This window comes from Triticum aestivum, chromosome 4D, assembly GCF_018294505.1.
Source record: "Triticum aestivum cultivar Chinese Spring chromosome 4D, IWGSC CS RefSeq v2.1, whole genome shotgun sequence".
In the NCBI taxonomy this organism is placed as follows: domain Eukaryota; kingdom Viridiplantae; phylum Streptophyta; class Magnoliopsida; order Poales; family Poaceae; genus Triticum; species Triticum aestivum.
The window spans coordinates 21481241-21502351 of NC_057805.1; the positions used below are offsets into that span (position 1 = coordinate 21481241).

General features: G+C 47.2%; 1 long non-coding RNA gene across 1 annotated transcript; it reads right to left on the reverse strand.

Annotated features, from left to right (window-relative positions):
- Positions 1 to 230: 230 nt before the first annotated feature.
- LOC123095861 (uncharacterized) lies at positions 231 to 2289 on the reverse strand. Its single transcript, XR_006446343.1, has 3 exons — positions 1950 to 2289; positions 1749 to 1867; positions 231 to 323 (listed from the first exon to the last, which is right to left on the reverse strand). It is a non-coding gene; the product is annotated as an uncharacterized lncRNA (long non-coding RNA).
- Between the last annotated feature and the right edge of the window lie 18822 nt (positions 2290 to 21111).

Here is a 21111-nt window from a genome sequence, read left to right on the forward strand (position 1 = left end):
CATTTTCACAGAAAATCAAAGACACACACACACACACACACACACACACATATATATATATATGACCAATATAGGATATCCAACACATGTTACCAATAGTAGCAAGTTTCATCCATACATATACATAGTTTCATCAATATTACACAGTTTCATCCATAGGTACCAAGTTTCACAAAGTCAAAACAAAAACTAAAGACAAGCACTCCATATCTGAAATTACAAGAAATGACCTAAAACTAAATATCTACTTTAATAAAAACTATCTTATTACTAAGATCTTCTCTGGATCTTCTTCTTTTCTTCCAACCTGCATAACAAAAACACTAAGAAAAGGAGAATGGGTTAGGAGTAGAAATGTAGCATTTCACTTGGAGAAAATTTCATTTCAGAAACATTATTACTAACTAAAAGTCAGTATAAGTCTTCATAATTTGTCTACGATAATTGTATCAGTCAAACATGCAACAAATTACTGGGAGGGGCGCTATAGCAAGGAAATCAAACACCACCATCATTATCGGTATTTTTCTACAAAATTTTCGTACGTGTATTTAGGAAATAAATGTTAAATATAGATATATACCAACCCTTATTATAAACAGAATCACATGCACGCGGATCAAAATAGGTTGCGCTCTAACTTTAAATTTCCAGCTTACTGTCCATTAGCTGTACTTGAACTTTCACCTCGCACAAATAAGTTCAATATTCCATCGTCCAACCAGGCATATGCAACATATATATAGAAAGTGAGTACATATTTTTCAAATGAAAATAGTTGCACATCATGAAAAATTGTCTACTCAGCATTTCAAGTTACAGCAAGAAATCAATGGAAATGTCACCATAAGATACAAATCTAATTTATCTAATTAATTATTTCGTGAATGTTTTGAATATTCTATGTATCCTAGAATTGGCAGTGGCGGGTTCCCATAGCATATATTAATATAAAAATCACAACTTCTTCATGTACCTATACATGTTATTACATAATATTGCTAGTCTGACATAAGATTGATACTAAGCACAAACTCTCCAAGGGAAATTGAGAAACTCCACTATGTCATGTTGATATATCAGTGGAGATGGTAAAATTAGTAGTGATGAAAAAATTGGGATCTCCCTCATGCATCACCGGTCCTTAAGATTACAGTATGTGTATCTAGGAAATAACAAAAAAACATAACATAGGAGAAGTCTAGATGGATCAGTAGAAATTATGTATGAATTAGCTACCGTGTGTCGAGGCACCAACTATCAGTACGTTGTTTTTTTTGGGTGCAGTATTGAGTGTTCTAACAGTAAGCGCAGTAATTTGACAAACATGTAAAACACATCTAAAACCTCATAATCTGATAAATGTGTTTACTGTGAAGTAATAGGCTGCTGTCGCTGCTGTTACAGGGAAAGCTGTAGACGTACATATTAGTAAGAAAAAATTATCTAGCTACCATTACAGAATGTCTTCAAGGGCTGTAGACGTACTTTAAATCAGAGAAACAAATACAGGCGGTTCACAACCCAAACTCTGATGGACTAAAGAACACACAGTGGGATAGCTCTGCTCAGGATACACCTACGCACCAACTGTCAGATCAAAAACCATGCACAATTAAGCCCCATGGGTGGTGATGCATCCTAGCCGGCCGCCATTCGGTGCAGGAAAGACATCTTTGTTCATGGCGGCCATTGACCCAGATGCCATTTTTTTGGTTTCTGAATCTAGGGGATGAGTGACGATGTACCTTTTTTTTTGAGGCAACTGTCGTGCTCGCGGCAGCACGCATCGAGGTCGTCGTAGGGGTCCTCCCCTTGCACCCGCTCCACCCCACGCCACAGAACTTGCCGTACCGGATCCCCACCGCTGCCACCCATCCATGGTCAGAGCATGCTCAGATCAGAAAGAAATCGACCGGATCAGGGGAGGACGAGGAAAGGAGGCTCACAGTCGCAGTTGAGCATCGCGCACGACCGGCTGCACGGCGGCGGCGGCAGCTTGGCCGCGCACGCGGAGCCCCCAGCGAGCAGGAGGAGCACGACCAAGACCGAAACCCTAGCAAGACATAACTGAAGGGGGCGACCACAAGGAGCAGAGGAAAACAAATCGATGCGGAGGAATAGACAGAGCTCATCGAGGAGCAGCCGTAGGTGTGCTGGGCGGCGCTAGAGCTCACCGGAGCGGCCGGAATCGGCCAGCGTCTGTGGCGGCGGCGCAAGGGGATCGAGAGGACCAGACATGAGCGAGAGAGATGGGCGCGTGCGTTTGTTCTGGTCTAGCCCAGCCAGCGTACGTGTGTGATTTATGTGTTAGGCTAAGTCCTACCTGCAAAAAAAAAGATAGCCTCACCTCTTTGCCGTCTGCCAGCAGATGGCAAAGAATCTTTGCCGTCTGCCAGTAGATGGCAAAGAATCTTTGCCGTCTGCTGGCAGACGGCAAAGAGGTGGGGTTGGTGCACCGTTACACCACTGGACCCCTCCCACCTCTTTGCCGTTTGCCAGCTGATGGCAAAGATTCTTTGCCATCCGCTGGCAGACGGCAAAGAATTGGCTGATGGCAACCAGGTTCTTTGCCGTCTATCAGTTCTTTGCCATCTATTTTTTGTAAGCAGACGGCAAAGACCTTCTTTGCCGTCTGCTAGAGTTGACAGACGGCAAAATCTCTGATTCCAGTAGTGGTTCTGTCAGTGCCACGGGATCAACATGCACAACAATTAGAATTATTATTCTCAAGACGCACACGATCAGCACATTTGTCGCACTTTCACACAGATAATACTACCAAGTTTGAACTGTTTATTATGGTTGTTGTCATCTGCATCATCATGCCGTGTTTCCCAGCTTGCAAGATTCAGAACCAACAAATAAGATCCAAATAATAACTACAACAAAGATGCCTACACATCTCATTGATTCCCACCTTGCAAGATTCAGAACCAACAAATAAGATTCAAATAATAAGTACAACAAAGATGCCTACACATCTCATTGATTCCCAACTTGCAAGATTCAGAACCAACCCATTAGAGCCTTTTGATAAAGTGAATATCGGGATTAAATCCATCTTGGCTAGTTGAGTCATACAACCCAAGAACTTGGCGAATGCTCTTGACAGTCACAACATCTGTAGTTGAGTATTCCTGTTTGCACAGCATAGATAAGAAAAGCATGATTACTATAATAGTGGCACTCCTTGAACTCAATGTAACACCCCGCATGTAACTTGCCATATTTGTAACTCCGACTCTTGCCATTTTCGGCTATGTGATATGATTTTCCCTCCGTTGTCAGGTTTTGGCTTTCATTTTGTATTTTGTCATGTCATGCATTTTCATATCATGTCATCATGTGCATTGCATTCGCAAACGTGTTCGTCTCTTGCATCCAAGCATTTTCCCCGTTGTCCGTTTTGCAATCCGGCGCTCCTATCTCCTCCGGTGCACCCCTCTTGTTTTTCTTTCGTGTGCGTGTGTCAAACTTTCTCGGAATGGACCGAGGCTTGTCAAGTGGCCTTATTATACCACCCGGAGTCTACCGGTCAAGTTTCGTTCCATTTGGAGGTCGTTTGGTACTCCAACGGTTAACCGGGCGTCCGCAAAGTCCATTTGAGTGTCCAGCAAAAACCCCCTCCAAAACCAGCCCAAAACCCACCAAACTCTCTTCCATGCTCTAGGTCGTTCGATCACGATCGTGTGGGCGAAAACCGCACCTCATTTGAAGCCTCCTAGCTCCCTCTACCTATAAATATGTGGGCATCCCGAAAAACGAAATCGCAGTCTAACCCTAGCGTCTTCCACCTCGCGTCGCCGGACAACGTCCGCCCGCGCCGCCCGTCGAATCAGCAGACGCCACGTGTTGCCGCCGGATCCTTCACCGCGCCGGCCCGCCCGGCCCGCCGCCCGCACCGCCGCCGCCCTCGCGCCCGACGCCTCCTCCGCGCCCGCGTCTGCCTCACCGAGCCCCGGCCGCGTTCGCCGCCGCGGGCCGCCGCCTCCTCGCCGGCACCGGCCGCCGCCGTCGCCACCTCGCCGCCCGCCGCCGACCGCCTCCCCCGCCGGCGCCGCGCCACCGCCCGCCGGCGCTACCTCCGGCCTCCTCCCACGAGCGCCCGCCGCCGCCGCCTCCTTCCCTCTCCTCCGGCCATCGCCGGCGAGGCCGAGGACGAGCCTGAGCCCGAGCTCCTCGAGCTCCTGTAGCTTCCCCGATCCAGATCTCGGTAGCGTTGACTTCTCGCCCCTCCTTTTTTTTCGAAGTGTTGGAAATTTTAGTGCATATGCCTCTGTTCATAGCTCCGTAACTCCATGCATGTAGCTCCGATTCGCGCGTGTAATATGTCAAATTGTTCGCCTCGTGATGCTCTTCATTTTGTTCAATTGCACCATGTTCATCAGAGGTCATCTTGATGCCCAAATCTCTGTTGGAAGAGGGCTAGTTGCTGTTATTTTCTGGTTCTTAACAGAACTTGGAGATTTGTCATTTTTGTATCATTTAATCTGTGCATCTTTTGAGCATGAGCTCTACATGTGTTTTGAAGTATGCCATGCCATCTTTTCAGTGGTGTAGCCCATGTATTTTTGTGATCTCTGTGGTGACTAGCACAAGCATGCAAAGTAGGCCCCGTAATATTTCTGATTTCAGGGACTGTGATTTCTGTCTTTGTCTGCTGTAATTTTGTTGCCATGTAAACTTGATGCTACAGAGAGATCCATGCATATTTTGAAGATGTTCAGTAAGGATGTTTTGTAGATATAGTTGTAATTGATCCATTACTGCAATTGTTTGCAATTATGGAGTGCCATAGCATGACTCAATCTTGCTCTACTTTTACTATAAAATATTTCTGGCAGATTCTAAACAGGATATGCAATTTTGCCAAGCTTATTGTTGTTGATCCATACATGCTATGCTATTGTTCTTGCCATGGATAGCTTCATGAACATGCCATCTTACTGTAGGTGTGCTTAGTTTGTAGTGCATTGCTCTGTAGTCGGTGCATCAAGCTCACAAAGAGGCCTACATATTACTATTTCTGCCATGCTCTGTTTTCTGCTGAGTCTGAAACCTGTTAACGAAACTTGCTATGTTTACGTGCTTGCCATCATATCTTCTGGTCCTTTTTGGCTTATGGTCAGTAAGGAACTTTTGTCATGTGCATTTAGCAGAACACTACCATGCCTTGTTTTGCTATGTTAAGTTCCTGTAGCATGTTGATTTCGTACTCCGAACATTGCTACCTGATGCTGTTTACTGCCATGTCCAGTTTTCCACTAAGTCTGTGAACCTGTAATCTTTTGCACTTTTGCCATGCTTGTTTGAGCTTGATATTTTCTGAACTAGCCGTAGCTCAGTGTTCATCTTTTGTCAACCATCTCCTATAGTTTACCGTCATTTGCTTTGTTGCTATGTTGGGGTGCCGTAGCATTGTTACTTGTTGCATTTACGTGCTATCATTCTGTTAATCGCAGATTCGTGTCATTCTTGTTTTGCTTGCCATTTGCAAACCGTGCATCTGTTTCCAGTGATCTTTATATCGATTTCGACCGAAATCATCTCATCTTTCCAGTGCCATGCTTGGTTTGTCAAGTTACTGCCATGTTCATCATTTTCCTTCCGGAGCACGCATATGCATCGCATATCATATCTTGCATATCATACATGTTTTGCATCATGTTGCTTGCGCATTTCTCGTGGTTGATTGTGGTTCCGTTTGTTTGTGTTCTTGTCTTGGGTAGAGCCGGAAGACGAGTTCGTGGACGAGGAACCTGTCGAGTACGCTTACGAGGATCAAGCTTTCGACAACTCTGAGAATCTTGCAGGCAAGATGACCACCCCTCGAAATCACTTCTATCTTTGCTTTGCTAGTTGTTCGCTCTATTGCCATGCTCCGCTACCTATCACTTGCTATATCATGTCTCCCATTTTAGCCATGTCAGCCCTAACCATCCTTTCCTAGCAAACCGTTGTTTGGCTAAGTTACCGCTTTTGCTCAGCCCTTCTTATAGCGTTGCTAGTTGCAGGTGAAGTTGAAGTTGGTTCCATGTCGGAACATGGATATGTTGGGATATCACAATATCTCTTATTTAATTAATGCATCTATATATTTTGGTAAAGGGTGGAAGGCTCGGCCTTATGCCTGGTGTTTTGTTCCACTCTTGCCGCCCTAGTTACTGTTATACCGGGATTATGTTCCTTGAGTTTGCGTTCCTTACACGGTCGGGTGATTTATGGGACCCCCTTGATAGTTCGCCTTGAATAAAACTCCTCCAGCAAGGCCCAACTTTGGTTTTACCATTTGCCGCCTAAGCCTTTTCCCCCGGGTTTTCGCGAGCCCGAGGGTCATCTTTATTTTAACCCCCCTGGGCCAGTGCTCCTTCGAGTGTTGGTCCGAACTGAGCAGACTGCGGGGCCCCCTCCTGGAAACTCGAGGTCTGGTTTTACTCGTAGGATGTCTCATCCAGTGTGCCCTGAGAGCGAGATATGTGCAGCTCCTATCGGGATTTGTCGGCACATTCGGGTGGCTTTGCTGGTCTTGTTTTACCATTGTCGAGATGTCTTGTAAACCGGGATTCCGAGACTGATCGGGTCTTTCCGGGAGAAGGTTTATCCTTCGTTGACCGTGAGAGCTTATGATGGGCTAAGTTGGGACACCCCTGCAGGGTATTATCTTTCGAAAGCCGTGCCCGCGGTTATGAGGCAGATGGGAATTTGTTAATGTCCGGTTGTAGATAACTTGTCACTTGACCCAATTAAAAATACATCAACTGCGTGTGTAGCCGTGATGGTCTCTTCTCGGCGGAGTCCGGGAAGTGAACACGGTCTGTGTTATGAATGACGTAAGTAGGTGTTCAGGATCACTTCTTGGTCATTGCTAGATGACGTCCGTTCCGTTGCTTCTCTTCTCGCTCTCATTTGCACAAGTTGGCCACCATATATGCTTTTGCCGCTGCAGCTCCAGTTTGTTACACCATCCTTTCCTGTAAGCTTAAATAGTCTTGATCTCGCGGGTGTGAGATTGCTGAGTCCCCGTGACTCGCAGATTCTACCAAAACAGTTGCAGGTGCCGACGATGCCAGTGCAGATGATGGCGTCGATCTCAAGTGGGAGTTCGACGAGGAACGTGGTCGTTACTATGTGTCTTTTCCTGATGATCAGTAGTGGAGCCCAGTTGGGACGATCGGGGATCTAGCATTTGGGGTTGTCTTATTTTCATCTGGATTTTGACCGTAGTCGGTCTATATGATTGTATTTTGGATGATGTATGATGATATTTATGTATTGTGTGAAGTGGCGATTGTAAGCCAACTCTTTATCCCATTCTTGTTCATTACATGGGATTGTGTGAAGATGACCCTTCTTGCGACAAAACCACTATGCGGTTATGCCTCTAAGTCGTGCCTCGACACGTGGGAGATATAGCCGCATCGTGGGCGTTACACTCAACCTGAAGCTCCACTCGGATGAGGCCTGCCTGGAGTTCCATGATTCAATTCATGCGCCTTTTTCTGCAGTTCACCTGAAATGAAGCAAAGATTGCATCATTCAGCTAGCAAGAAGTACTTGCTCACGTGAGCTGGCAGGTTCTTCTTTAGTAGTTGCACTAAAATTGAGGAACATTAAGGTTGGTTGTCCGGCTCATGTAAGGTGCAACTATAATTTGCTTATACTTTTGTGCAATTCCACTAAAATAAAGTGCCATTGTGGTGACAGTGAAGGCTCATCTTGCAAAGGCTAATAAACTGTTGCACGAGATTACCAGCAGAATTTGACGAAGATTTTGGAAACTCCAATCACCATTTTGTGCAGTTCAACCAAAATTGAGAGATGTTGCCCACGTGACATTTTAGTTGAACTGCACAAGACACTCATTCCAAAAAAAGTGTTTTGTGCAGTTCACGGAAAGGTCACAATAGCAACAAGGTGAAATGGATATCCCTATCTGCACAAAAAGATAGAAAGTAAACAGTTGCTGGTCAATAAGAATATACAAAAAATACACGAAATGAAAAGAAGCATCTTAATTATGTTCATGGCAATCACGCAAGGACAATAGAAATTTTAAAACGTCAGCAATGCTTCATCTTACCGGAAGCATTATGATCAACAATGACATTCATCAAATATGGGATTACTTTAATGGTGGCATTGCTTGTTTACCAGATACAGTAAATCAACAGCAGCTAAAGAGTTGGTTTAAGCGCATGGGACCGTGGGGACACCAGGACACTTAGTAGCGTAAAGGAGCAACTTACTTATCATACTGGGGGAAACAACAGGAGTACCATTTGTAACACAGTTTAATTGCATCATATCACTGGAGGCATTAGATTAAGAATAACACTGGTTAGACATGTCCTTAAGGTAACAGTGTGATCGCTTCATTTTACATGCGCCCTTACATTAACAATAGCAAAAGGTAGGTATAAGGACATGCGACAGTGGACGCATCAGCACAATGTACCTACAAGGAGGCATAAAGTGGTGATGCGAGTTTGTTCATGCTCTGTGAGGGCAGCAAATCTAATCCTGGAGACCTTTTACTATGTGAGTGTGACGCCCCCGATTTGACCGTACACTAATCATGCACGCAAACGTGTACGATCAAGATCAGGGACTCACGGGAAGATATCACAACACAACTCTAAAACATATATAAGTCATACAAGCATCATAATACAAGCCAGGGGCCTCGAGGGCTCGAATACAAGTGCTCGATCATAGACGAGTCAGCGGAAGCAACAATATCTGAGTACAGACATAAGTTAAACAAGTTTGCCTTAAGAAGGCTAGCACAAACTGGGATACACATCGAAAGAGGCGCAGGCCTCCTGCCTGGGATCCTCCTAACTACTCCTGGTCATCATCAGCGGGCTGCACGTAATAGTAGGCACCTCCAGTGTCGTAGGAGTCGTCGTCGACGGTGGCGTCTGGCTCCTGGACTCCAGCATCTGGTTGCAACAACCAGGTAGAAAGGAAAGGGGGAAAAGAGGGAGAGAAGCAACCGTGAGTACTCATCCAAAGTACTCGCAAGCAAGGAGCTACACTACATATGCATGGGTATATGTGTAAAGGGCCATAACAGTGGACTGAACTGCAGAATGCCAGAATAAGAGTGGGATAGCTAATCCTGTCGAAGACTATGCTTCTGGCCATCTCCATCTTGCAGCATGTAGAAGAGAGTAGATTGAAGTCCTCCAAGTAGCATTGCATAGCATAATCCTACCCGGCGATCCCCTCCTCGTCGCCCTGTTAGAGAGCGATCACCGGGTTGTATCTGGCACTTGGAAGGGTGTGTTTTATTAAGTATCCAGTTCTAGTTGTCATAAGGTCAAGGTACAACTCCGGGTCGTCCTTTTACCGAGGGACACGGCTATTCGAATAGATAAACTTCCCTGCAGGGGTGCACCACATAACCCAACACGCTCGATCCCATTTGGCCGGACACACTTTTCTGGGTCATGCCCGGCCTCGGAAGATCAACACGTCGCAGCCCCACCTAGGCTCAACAGAGAGGTCAGCACGCCGGTCTAAACCCTATGCGCGCAGGGGTCTGGGCCCATCGCCCATTGCACACCTGCACGTTGCGTACGCGGCCGAAAGCAGACCTAGCCCCCTTAATACAAGCACGAGCTTACGGTCCAATGCGGCGCGCACCACTCAGTCGCTGACGTCAAAAAGAGCTTCGGCTGATACCACGACGTCGAGTGCCCATAACTGTTCCCGCGTAGCTGGTTAGTGCGTATAGACCAAATGGCCAGACTCAGATCAAATACCAAGAACTCGTTAAGCGTGTTATTTTGAAGTAACCGCGGACGCCGTCTAGGGCCAGGCCCACCTCTCACCTAGGCGGTCTCAACCTGCCCTGTCGCTCCGCCACAAAGATCCACTTGCGGGTACTCCTACGAGCCAACCTGACTTTAGTCACCACAGGTGTCATGTATAGAGTATATAAGTATATACCCGTGATCACCGCCCAAGTGATCACGGCCCGATAGTATAGCACAGCAGACGGACAAGAATGTAGGTCCACTGATGGAAAACTAGCATCCTATACTAAGCATGTAGGATTGCAGGTAAAGGTAACAAAAGTAGAAGCAAGGACAGGCTATGCATCAGGATAGGATTAACGGAAAGCAGTAACATGCTACACTACTCTAATGCAAGCAGTATAGAGAAGAATAGGCGATATCTGGTGATCAAGGGGGGCTTGCCTGGTTGCTCTGGCAAGTAGGAGGGGTCGTCAACTCCGTAGTCAAACTGGGCAGCAGCAGCGTCGGTCTCGTAGTCTACCAGAGAGAAGGGGGGGAAGAAACAGTAAATACAATGCAAACATAAGCATGACGATGCGTGACATGACAATGAGCGGCGCTAGGTGTGCCCTAACGCAGCAGTAGGTGGTACCGGCGAAGGGGGAACATCCGGGAAAGTATTCCCGATGTTCCGCATTTTCGGACAGATGAAACGGAGGGGGAAAGTTGCGAGTTCGATATTTTAGGGATGTGTGGCGGACGAACGGGCTGCGTATCCGGATTCGTCTCGTCGTTCTGAGCAACTTTCATGTAGAAAGTATTTTCATCCGAGATACGGATTATTTTATATGATTTTCTAAAGATTTAATCATTTTAGGATTTGTTTAATCATTTTAAGTCAACATTATCCAGAATAGTAAAATATGACGTCAGCATGACATCATGCTGACGTCAGCAATCAACTGTGCAGTTGACTGGGTCAACTACGTGTGGGTCCCGCTTGTCATACAATACTTAGTTTAATTAGGGTTTAGCTAATTAATTACTGTTTAATTAAATTAACTAATTAATTAGTTTAATTTAAACAGGATTAATTAACTTAATTAATTTAGTTAATTAATTAATTTTATTTTTATTATTTGTTTTATTTTATTTTATTTTTTAATTCCTTTTTTATATACGTTCTGAGGGCGGGGCCCATATGTCATAGGCCTCAGGGGCTGGCGGATCGGGCGTTCGGGTGCGGGCGTGCGCTCGAGCGAGCGCAGCGGCCGACGGGCGCCGTGTGCAGGGGGTGCGGGCGCAACCCGAGGGGCGCATGCCCGAGGGCGCTGGGCGCGCGCGGCGCACGCCGGCGCCGGCGGCCAGGCCAAGGGAGGCAGCGGAGGGACGACTGCGATGGCGGGCGAGGGGGGCCGCAGCCGCGGCGAGGCCGGTCGCTAGTGGCCGTAGCGGGTGGGACGAGAGGAGCGACGGGCGGCGCCGGAGCGGGGTCGGGCAGCGCCGGGGCGGGGTCGGGCGAGGCAGGCGGCGAGCAGTGGGGTGCGCTCGCTGGGCCGGTGAGGACGACGAGCACGGGGCCAACGGAGAGCGGGCACGGAGGAGGCGAGCAAGGTGAGGCGGGCAGTCGCCGGTGGGGGACGCCGGGGCCCTAGCCGTGGAGGGCGCGCCGGCGGGGAATGCGGTCGCCGCGGGCGAGCGGCTTGGCGAAGGCAGTCGGCTCTGATACCAACTTGTGACGCCCCCGATTTGACCGTACACTAATCATGCACGCAAACGTGTACGATCAAGATCAGGGACTCACGGGAAGATATCACAACACAACTCTAAAACATAAATAAGTCATACAAGCATCATAATACAAGCCAGGGGCCTCGAGGGCTCGAATACAAGTGCTCGATCATAGACGAGTCAGCGGAAGCAACAATATCTGAGTAAAGACATAAGTTAAACAAGTTTGCCTTAAGAAGGCTAGCACAAACTGGGATACAGATCGAAAGAGGCGCAGGCCTCCTGCCTGGGATCCTCCTAACTACTCCTGGTCGTCGTTAGCGGGCTGCACGTAATAGTAGGCACCTCCAGTGTCGTAGGAGTCGTCGTCGACGGTGGCGTCTGGCTCCTGGACTCCAGCATCTGGTTGCAACAACCAGGTAGAAAGGAAAGGGGGAAAAGAGGGAGAGAAGCAACCGTGAGTACTCATCCAAAGTACTCGCAAGCAAGGAGCTACACTACATATGCATGGGTATATGTGTAAAGGGCCATAACAGTGGACTGAACTGCAGAATGCCAGAATAAGAAGGGGATAGCTAATCATGTCGAAGACTATGCTTCTGGCCATCTCCATCTTGCAGCATGTAGAAGAGAGTAGATTGAAGTCCTCCAAGTAGCATCGCATAGCATAATCCTACCCGGCGATCCCCTCCTCGTCGCCCTATTAGAGAGCGATCACCGGGTTGTATCTGGCACTTGGAAGGGTGTGTTTTATTAAGTATCCAGTTCTAGTTGTCATAAGGTCAAGGTACAACTCCGGGTCGTCCTTTTACCGAGGGACATGGCTATTCGAATAGATAAACTTCCCTGCAGGGGTGCACCACATCACCCAACACGCTCGATCCCATTTGGCCGGACACACTTTTCTGGGTCATGCCCGGCCTCGGAAGATCAACACGTCGCAGCCCCACCTAGGCTCAACAAAGAGGTCAGCACGCCGGTCTAAACCCTATGCGCGCAGGGGTCTGGGCCCATCGCCCAATGCACACCTGCACATTGCGTACGCAGCCGGAAGCAGACCTAGCCCCCTTAATACAAGCGCGAGCTTAAGGTCCAATGCGGCGCGCGCCACTCAGTCGCTGACCTCAAAAAGAGCTTCGGCTGATACCACGACATCGAGTGCCCATAACTGTTCCCGCGTAGCTGGTTAGTGCGTATAGACCAAATGGCCAGACTCAGATCAAATACCAAGAACTCGTTAAGCGTGTTATTTTGAAGTAACCACGGACGCCGTCCAGGGCCAGGCCCACCTCTCACCTAGGCGGTCTCAACCTGCCCTGTCGCTCCGCCACAAAGATCCACTTGCGGGTACTCCTACGAGCCGACCCGACTTTAGTCACCACAGGTGTCATGTATAGAGTATATAAGTATATACCCGTGATCACCGCCCAAGTGATCACGGCCCGATAGTATAGCACAGCAGATGGACAAGAATGTAGGGCCACTGATGGAAAACTAGCATCCTATACTAAGCATGTAGGATTGCAGGTAAAGGTAACAAAAGTAGAAGCAAGGACAGGCTATGCATCAGGATAGGATTAACGGAAAGCAGTAACATGCTACACTACTCTAATGCAAGCAGTATAGAGAAGAATAGGCGATATCTGGTGATCAAGGGGGGGCTTGCCTGGTTGCTCTGGCAAGTAGGAGGGGTCGTCAACTCCGTAGTCGAACTGGGCAGCAGCAGCCTCGGTCTCGTAGTCTACCGGAGAGAAGGGGGGAAGAAACAGGAAATACAATGCAAACATAAGCATGACGATGCGTGACATGACAATGAGCGGTGCTAGGTGTGCCCTAACGCGGCAGTAGGTGGTATCGGCGTAGGGGGGAACATCCGGGAACGTATTCCCGATGTTTCGCATTTTCGGACAGATGAAACGGAGGGGGAAAGTTGCGAGTTCGATATGTTAGGGATGTGTGGCGGACGAACGGGCTGCGTATCCGGATTCGTCTCGTCGTTCTGAGCGACTTTCATGTAGAAAGTATTTTCATCCGAGATACGGATTATTTTATATGATTTTCTAAGAATTTAATCATTTTAGGATTTATTTAATCATTTTAAGTCAACATTATCCAGAATAGTAAAAGATGACGTCAGCATGACATCATGCTGACGTCAGCAGTCAACTGTGCAGTTGACTGGGTCAACTACGTGTGGGTCCCGCATGTCATACACTACTTAGTTTAATTAGGGTTTAGCTAATTAATTACTGTTTAATTAAATTAACTAATTAATTAGATTAATTTAAACAAGATTAATTAACTTAATTAATTTAGTTAATTAATTAATTAAATTTATTTTTATTATTTGTTTTATTTTATTTTTTAATTCCTTTTTTTATATACGTTCTGAGGGCGGGGCCCATATGTCATAGGCCCCAGGGGCTGGCGGATCGGGCGTTCGAGTGCGGGTGTGCGCCCTAGCGGGCGCACCGGGCGACGGGCGCCGTGTGCAGGGGCGTGCGGGCGCAACCCGAGGGGCGCATGCCCAAGGGCGCTGGGCGCGGCGCGGCACACGCCGGCGCCGGCGGCCAGGCCAAGGGAGGCGGCGGAGGGACGACTGCGGTGGCGGGCGAGGGGGGCCGCGGCCACGGCAAGGCCGGTCACTAGTGGCCGGAGCAGGTGGGACGACAGGAGCGACGGGCGGGGCCAGGGCGGCCGGCGCGTGCGGGCGTCGGTGAGCGAGGCCATGGCCGATGCGGTGAGCACGTTCGGGGCCCGGTCGGCGAGTGTGCACGGCGACGGAGGGAAGAGGTGGAGGGGGAGAGGCCCGGGGCCTCACCGGGGTTCGCAGGGTCAAGGGCCGCGGTGCTCGAGGTGGGGGGACGGGGACGACGTGGACGGAGTGGAGGCAGACCGGTGGGGAGGAGGAAGCAGGCCGGCGAGGGAGAGGACGGGGCGGACGACGGCGAGCTCCGCGCGGCGGTGGCGTCAGGGCCGAGCCCGAGTTCCAGATCGGGGGCGGAGGGGATGGGGCGGTGCGGACGGGCGTCGGGGCCGGCTCGGGGCTGCCGAGGTGCAGAGGGGGGAGACGAGGCGGCGTCGCCGGCGTCGGGGCCAACCGCCCCAATCCAGATCCGATCGGGGGGGCAGAGAGGAGAGGTGGGGGTCGGGGGGAGAGGGGATCGGGGGGTGGGGGGTTGTGCGGTCGTGGGTTAGGGTTACGGAGTAGTGGGGGTAGTAGTGGGTTAGGTGGACCGGGGTGGGCCGGCCTGTTGGGTCGTGGCCCAGTGGGCCAGGCGGGTTTTTTTTTTACTTTGTTTTATTTCCTTTATTTTTATTTATTCTTTCCTATTTTATTTTAGTTACATTTTATTTTAGTTTTAGTAAAAATTATCACTAACACCTAAGTTGGTACTTCTAAATAAACTACTGCCACATTAATTCTTATCCCAACTAAAATAGTTTAACATTTTATAAAATTTAAAAGGCATTTATTTTATTATTTAACCTACAGTTTTAATTATTTTGAACACTTAATCATTTTATTAAATTTAGGTTTCTTCACCACTATTACCCAGGATTTATTTAACACATTTACAACATTTTAGTTTTCACTTTTGAAAAATTTAACTATTCGACTTGATCTTAAATTTGAATTTGGATCGGTTCTAAACTAGCACGAGATTAGCAACAGTAATCATGGTGACGTGGCATCATTACCAGAGGGTTACTGTAGCTTGATTACCCGGGCGTCACAATTCTCCTCCACAACAAGAAATCTCGTCCCGAGATTTAAGCGGTGGAGTAAGGGGGAAAAAGTGCTGGTAGCGAAAACCTAACGAGTCTTGTCGGTCTTGGTTGGCCCTTTCAAAGAGGTTGATCCCTATCGTTGATGTCTTCATTACTCTGCTTCAAGTCAACATGATCAAGTCGTCATCCTTTCTTCAGGATTTTCATTGTACATATGAAGGACAAGGGGTAACTTCAGAAAAACGGACCTCTGAAAGGTTGACTATCTGGTTGATAACATCGGGGATGGTGGCGGAAAGTAACTCTTGAATGGAAACTTAAGACAATATCGAGAGCAAGGTAAGTAGGTACCATGAGAAGTTTCGAGCGGGTGAATCGTTCGATGCCTGAAACAAAGTGTGAAAGGGGTTCAAGCAGCGAGAGTAAGTATTGCGTCTGATACCAGAATAGATCAGTAGGACGGCGGTCCGTGAATTACATATGAGGCCACGCGCAATGAATAAATTTGGGAACAGGGGGTGCACAGGAGAGTCAGGTTTTGATCCTGTGGAACTGTGGGTTATGGGCCCACCATGTGGTTAAAGTAGGAAGGGCGGTGACATCTTGCACGATCATGATAGCAAGGCATGTCAGAGGGTAGCCTGTCAGTTATATGTCAGCAACATCGTCGGTACCAAGGGCGAGGGACGAAGAGAACCATTTTCCTACTCGTTGAAACGAGGCAGACCAATAGGCAAAGTTCTCATCCATCGGTGGTTACCGGAATGTCACAACAATAGTAACAGGGTCTTAGTGACAGAGTTGTACACCGAGGTGTTTGCAGAAGCAGGGAATTAATACTGCTTAGATCATAATGATCACCAGAAACGTTAAACCAACCAATGGAAAGGAAAATATGATTATCAGATTAAACAGAACAAGGGAAAGGAAAATGTGTTTAAACACACAATTATTAGGAGTATATCCTTCCCATGTACAAGCAGAACATGGCATACAGGGTAGGAGAGCAAGTACCCAACCATTCAGATAAGAGGCAAGGATTAATCGAGATGTTACCCATACATCAGTGTTTGGATAGTTGAGCAGGAAACATTTAGCATTGGGCTTCAAATGTTCCTGTTGAAAATCGGAGTACCATAGACATGCATCGAGATAGTCTTGACATGGTTATCAGGTGAAGATCAGACTTTAGAAACAAAAAGGGTCCATCGGGAACCGCTTGTAGAATAAGTCTTACAATTTCCTCATGGAAGAAAAGGATAGCCTTGCTAAAAAGGAAAACTTACAACAATAGGTCCTCCGGCCAGGTGTGTTAGGCATGACATCACCTTACCGGGTCATAAATAGCCAATGTTATAACTCTTGGAAATATGTTCCAACCATCATATCTGACCGAGATTCAGATCTGATTGGTGTCAGGATAACTCAGACTCAGGATGCCTGAGAAGAAAAGGTGCAACACAAATTGTCGAGGTGACATTGTATGATTCTCGGGAATTAAACCATGGAAGCGAGTTTCGAAACAAGAGTTCATCATTAATTCAAGGAGAGGATGAGGGGGTGGCTGATGGACTCAGCGACAATTCCTCGAGATTTCCAAAAAGATGGATTTCCATAATCATGTGAACAAGGAGATAACATTTGTCAGATCAAATGGTATAATGATGTATGCTCGAGGAAACATACACAATTAAACATCGGTTGAAAGGTGCACCCGAAATATGGGCTGGGTTGCACGACCAACGTCGGAATGGTGATTCAATAATCAATAGTCTAAGAATGAACGGTCGACCATTAACTTCAAAGCAATAGGCTTGCTAGAAGGGCAGGATCCAAAGAGCACCGCTCACTCGTTGGTACCCCGGTTGGAATCAACACGAGGACCCAAGAAGGAATGGTGATGGTGAGAAGTATCACCATACCAAGATTTCTTAAGAGGTGGTGAAATTCTCACAACATTGAGGACAAAAGAGATGTTAATGTTCCAAGGTAAAGAAGAACAATTGCTGGATAGCAAGGAACTTAAAGTTCATTCAAAACAAGACCAAGTCTGTGTTTGAAAGGAAGGCATGGATGTGGTCGATGATAACACAGATCATCGAGGGACAAGCATGGAATTTCTCATCATGAATTCAATTGATATCTCGGAAGAAGTTAAAATGTTGACGATGATCACGACACACTTGTCGAGAGGTTTCTTGAAGATGTAATCGATCAGCAATGACATCAAGTCAAAGGAATGGTGAAGCGAAAACTTATTGGAACCAAGGGTACGACACAAACTCCAAACCAAGCTTGTTGTTGGAGGTGAAACGATAAGATGAGGAAGATCGACATAAGCTTAGCTCATCATCGAAAGTTGTGCTCCACGGTTAAGGACCAGGTAGCACAGTTAAAATTTAGCACGCTAATGATATAGCCGATCAGGCTAGGAATGACTTAATGATTATTAAACTCATAAGCAACGAAAATTACTTAGAGTTATTGAATCGGAGTGTGGAATTGATTCACTTATCGGTGTCCTTGAGGGGTTCTAACAACTCAGAACCCGTTGGAAAAATGGAATCGGCAAGAATATTAGTTGATGAAGAACTCATAAGAAGTTAAGTAGTTCCTTGGCATTCTCGAGATACCAGGGGGTAATACTCGATGACAGACCAAAGTAGAGGTTGGACGGGGTATTGCTCTGCAGAGGACAAGTGCTTAAACTTGCACGAGAAATGGTATTTAAAGGAGAACATGGTCGGAACCACGTCCACGGATACCAGATGAACTTATAACAAGGGGATAATTATTTTAAGAGAAGCTTCCATGATAAGGTATACATCGTGTCCATGGGCATGAACTCAGGTTTCAAGGTCGACTCCCACTTGTTCAACGCATAACCTTTCATTCACCTCTCGTATTTCGAAAATGACATTAGTTGTTGAAAGTTTTTACCTGGTGCAATACTAGATAAGTATGACCCGTGTAATCTTTCGGGTTCACACGGATTAGGGAAGGCGTAGGTTCAACCCGTCAGGGTATCATGGAAACATATACCACAAGCTTCAATAGTAAATATTACAAGCTCGAAAGTAGAGCATTGTTCAAAAGCAGATGATACAATTTACCAAAGGCATTATATACCCATGGAAAGGCTCACAAGGTTATTCAATATGACGGACACTGTCGGATAAAATCCAACAAAGGAACCGATGGTCCACAAGGGATCTGATGTGAGCATCGGTACTCAACCAGAGGAAGAAGAATGCAAGGAGATATGATTATAGAAACAACTGACTAATTCAAAGTTCAAATGCAAAAGAATTATGATTTCCAAATCAGGGGATCAGGAGCAACGCTCTGATCAAGGATGGATAAGTTCAATAGACATAGGGGCAAAATCGACGACAATTTGATTGGCGAGAACCAGCTCACATTTCAAATGACGTCTGAGCCGGAAGGATGAATTCTAGGCTCTGATTGAGGATTGCGAGCATTCGCAACAGATTGAATCAACGAACTCAAAATGATAATGACAAGAGATGCCAATAAGATTACGAGACTTAAGACTAATCATAATGAAAGTAAGCAAGAATTTCAAGAGCAAAAGGCTCCTGAGGATTTTCAGAAGATCGAATGGTATTTTGAACACTTTTGTGAAATACTTGAATCAACTGGGGATGAGAGGATACTCGGTAAGTGCGAGAATTATCCGTAAGGGTATTCAGGTGACAAAGAACAGCAAGGCAGTAAGCTCAAAGGATTCTCGAAACAACAGAGAGAATTTCGGGGTATCTTGTAATAACAAGATCAACTGGGAAACATTGTATGAATGGCGAGTATACATGGTTATCCATAGGAGTTCATCGATGAAAGGGAATTGCAAAAGCGATGAACACAAGTTCTCGGGTTATCAGCGGAGAGTATCTTTAGGGTCTTCACGTGCAGCAGACGATCATCAGTAATAAAGGGCTCTCCGGGTGAAAGTGATAACGAGATCCTAATGTTATATTTAGTAAAATCGTTTAACCCGAATAGAAGAGATGTCAGAGTCCCAGAGTATAGGTTGAGGAATAAAAGATCCTACTACCACCCAATGGCGACGTGGGCCCGTAAGCCACACAGCCATGTTAGTAAAACAGTTTTCACTGACTAGACTCAACTTCGGCCAAGGAGTTGGAAAGGGGGATTCCTACAGGCAGTCGGCTCTGATACCAACTTGTGACGCCCCCGATTTGACCGTACACTAATCATGCACGCAAACGTGTACGATCAAGATCAGGGACTCACGGGAAGATATCACAACACAACTCTAAAACATATATAAGTCATACAAGCATCATAATACAAGCCAGGGGCCTCGAGGGCTCGAATACAAGTGCTCGATCATAGACGAGTCAGCGGAAGCAACAATATCTGAGTACAGACATAAGTTAAACAAGTTTGCCTTAAGAAGGCTAGCACAAACTGGGATACACATCGAAAGAGGCGCAGGCCTCCTGCCTGGGATCCTCCTAACTACTCCTGGTCATCATCAGCGGGCTGCACGTAATAGTAGGCACCTCCAGTGTCGTAGGAGTCGTCGTCGACGGTGGCGTCTGGCTCCTGGACTCCAGCATCTGGTTGCAACAACCAGGTAGAAAGGAAAGGGGGAAAAGAGGGAGAGAAGCAACCGTGAGTACTCATCCAAAGTACTCGCAAGCAAGGAGCTACACTACATATGCATGGGTATATGTGTAAAGGGCCATAACAGTGGACTGAACTGCAGAATGCCAGAATAAGAGTGGGATAGCTAATCCTGTCGAAGACTATGCTTCTGGCCATCTCCATCTTGCAGCATGTAGAAGAGAGTAGATTGAAGTCCTCCAAGTAGCATTGCATAGCATAATCCTACCCGGCGATCCCCTCCTCGTCGCCCTGTTAGAGAGCGATCACCGGGTTGTATCTGGCACTTGGAAGGGTGTGTTTTATTAAGTATCCAGTTCTAGTTGTCATAAGGTCAAGGTACAACTCCGGGTCGTCCTTTTACCGAGGGACACGGCTATTCGAATAGATAAACTTCCCTGCAGGGGTGCACCACATAACCCAACACGCTCGATCCCATTTGGCCGGACACACTTTTCTGGGTCATGCCCGGCCTCGGAAGATCAACACGTCGCAGCCCCACCTAGGCTCAACAGAGAGGTCAGCACGCCGGTCTAAACCCTATGCGTGCAGGGGTCTGGGCCCATCGCCCATTGCACACCTGCACGTTGCGTACGCGGCCGAAAGCAGACCTAGCCCCCTTAATACAAGCACGAGCTTACGGTCCAATGCGGCGCGCACCACTCAGTCGCTGACGTCAAAAAGAGCTTCGGCTGATACCACGACGTCGAGTGCCCATAACTGTTCCCGCGTAGCTGGTTAGTGCGTATAGACCAAATGGCCAGACTCAGATCAAATACCAAGAACTCGTTAAGCGTGTTATTTTGAAGTAACCGCGGACGCCGTCTAGGGCCAGGCCCACCTCTCACCTAGGCGGTCTCAACCTGCCCTGTCGCTCCGCCACAAAGATCCACTTGCGGGTACTCCTACGAGCCAACCTGACTTTAGTCACCACAGGTGTCATGTATAGAGTATATAAGTATATACCCGTGATCACCGCCCAAGTGATCACGGCCCGATAGTATAGCACAGCAGACGGACAAGAATGTAGGTCCACTGATGGAAAACTAGCATCCTATACTAAGCATGTAGGATTGCAGGTAAAGGTAACAACAGTACAAGCCAGGACAGGCTATGCATCAGGATAGGATTAACGGAAAGCAGTAACATGCTACACTACTCTAATGCAAGCAGTATAGAGAAGAATAGGCGATATCTGGTGATCAAGGGGGGCTTGCCTGGTTGCTCTGGCAAGTAGGAGGGGTCGTCAACT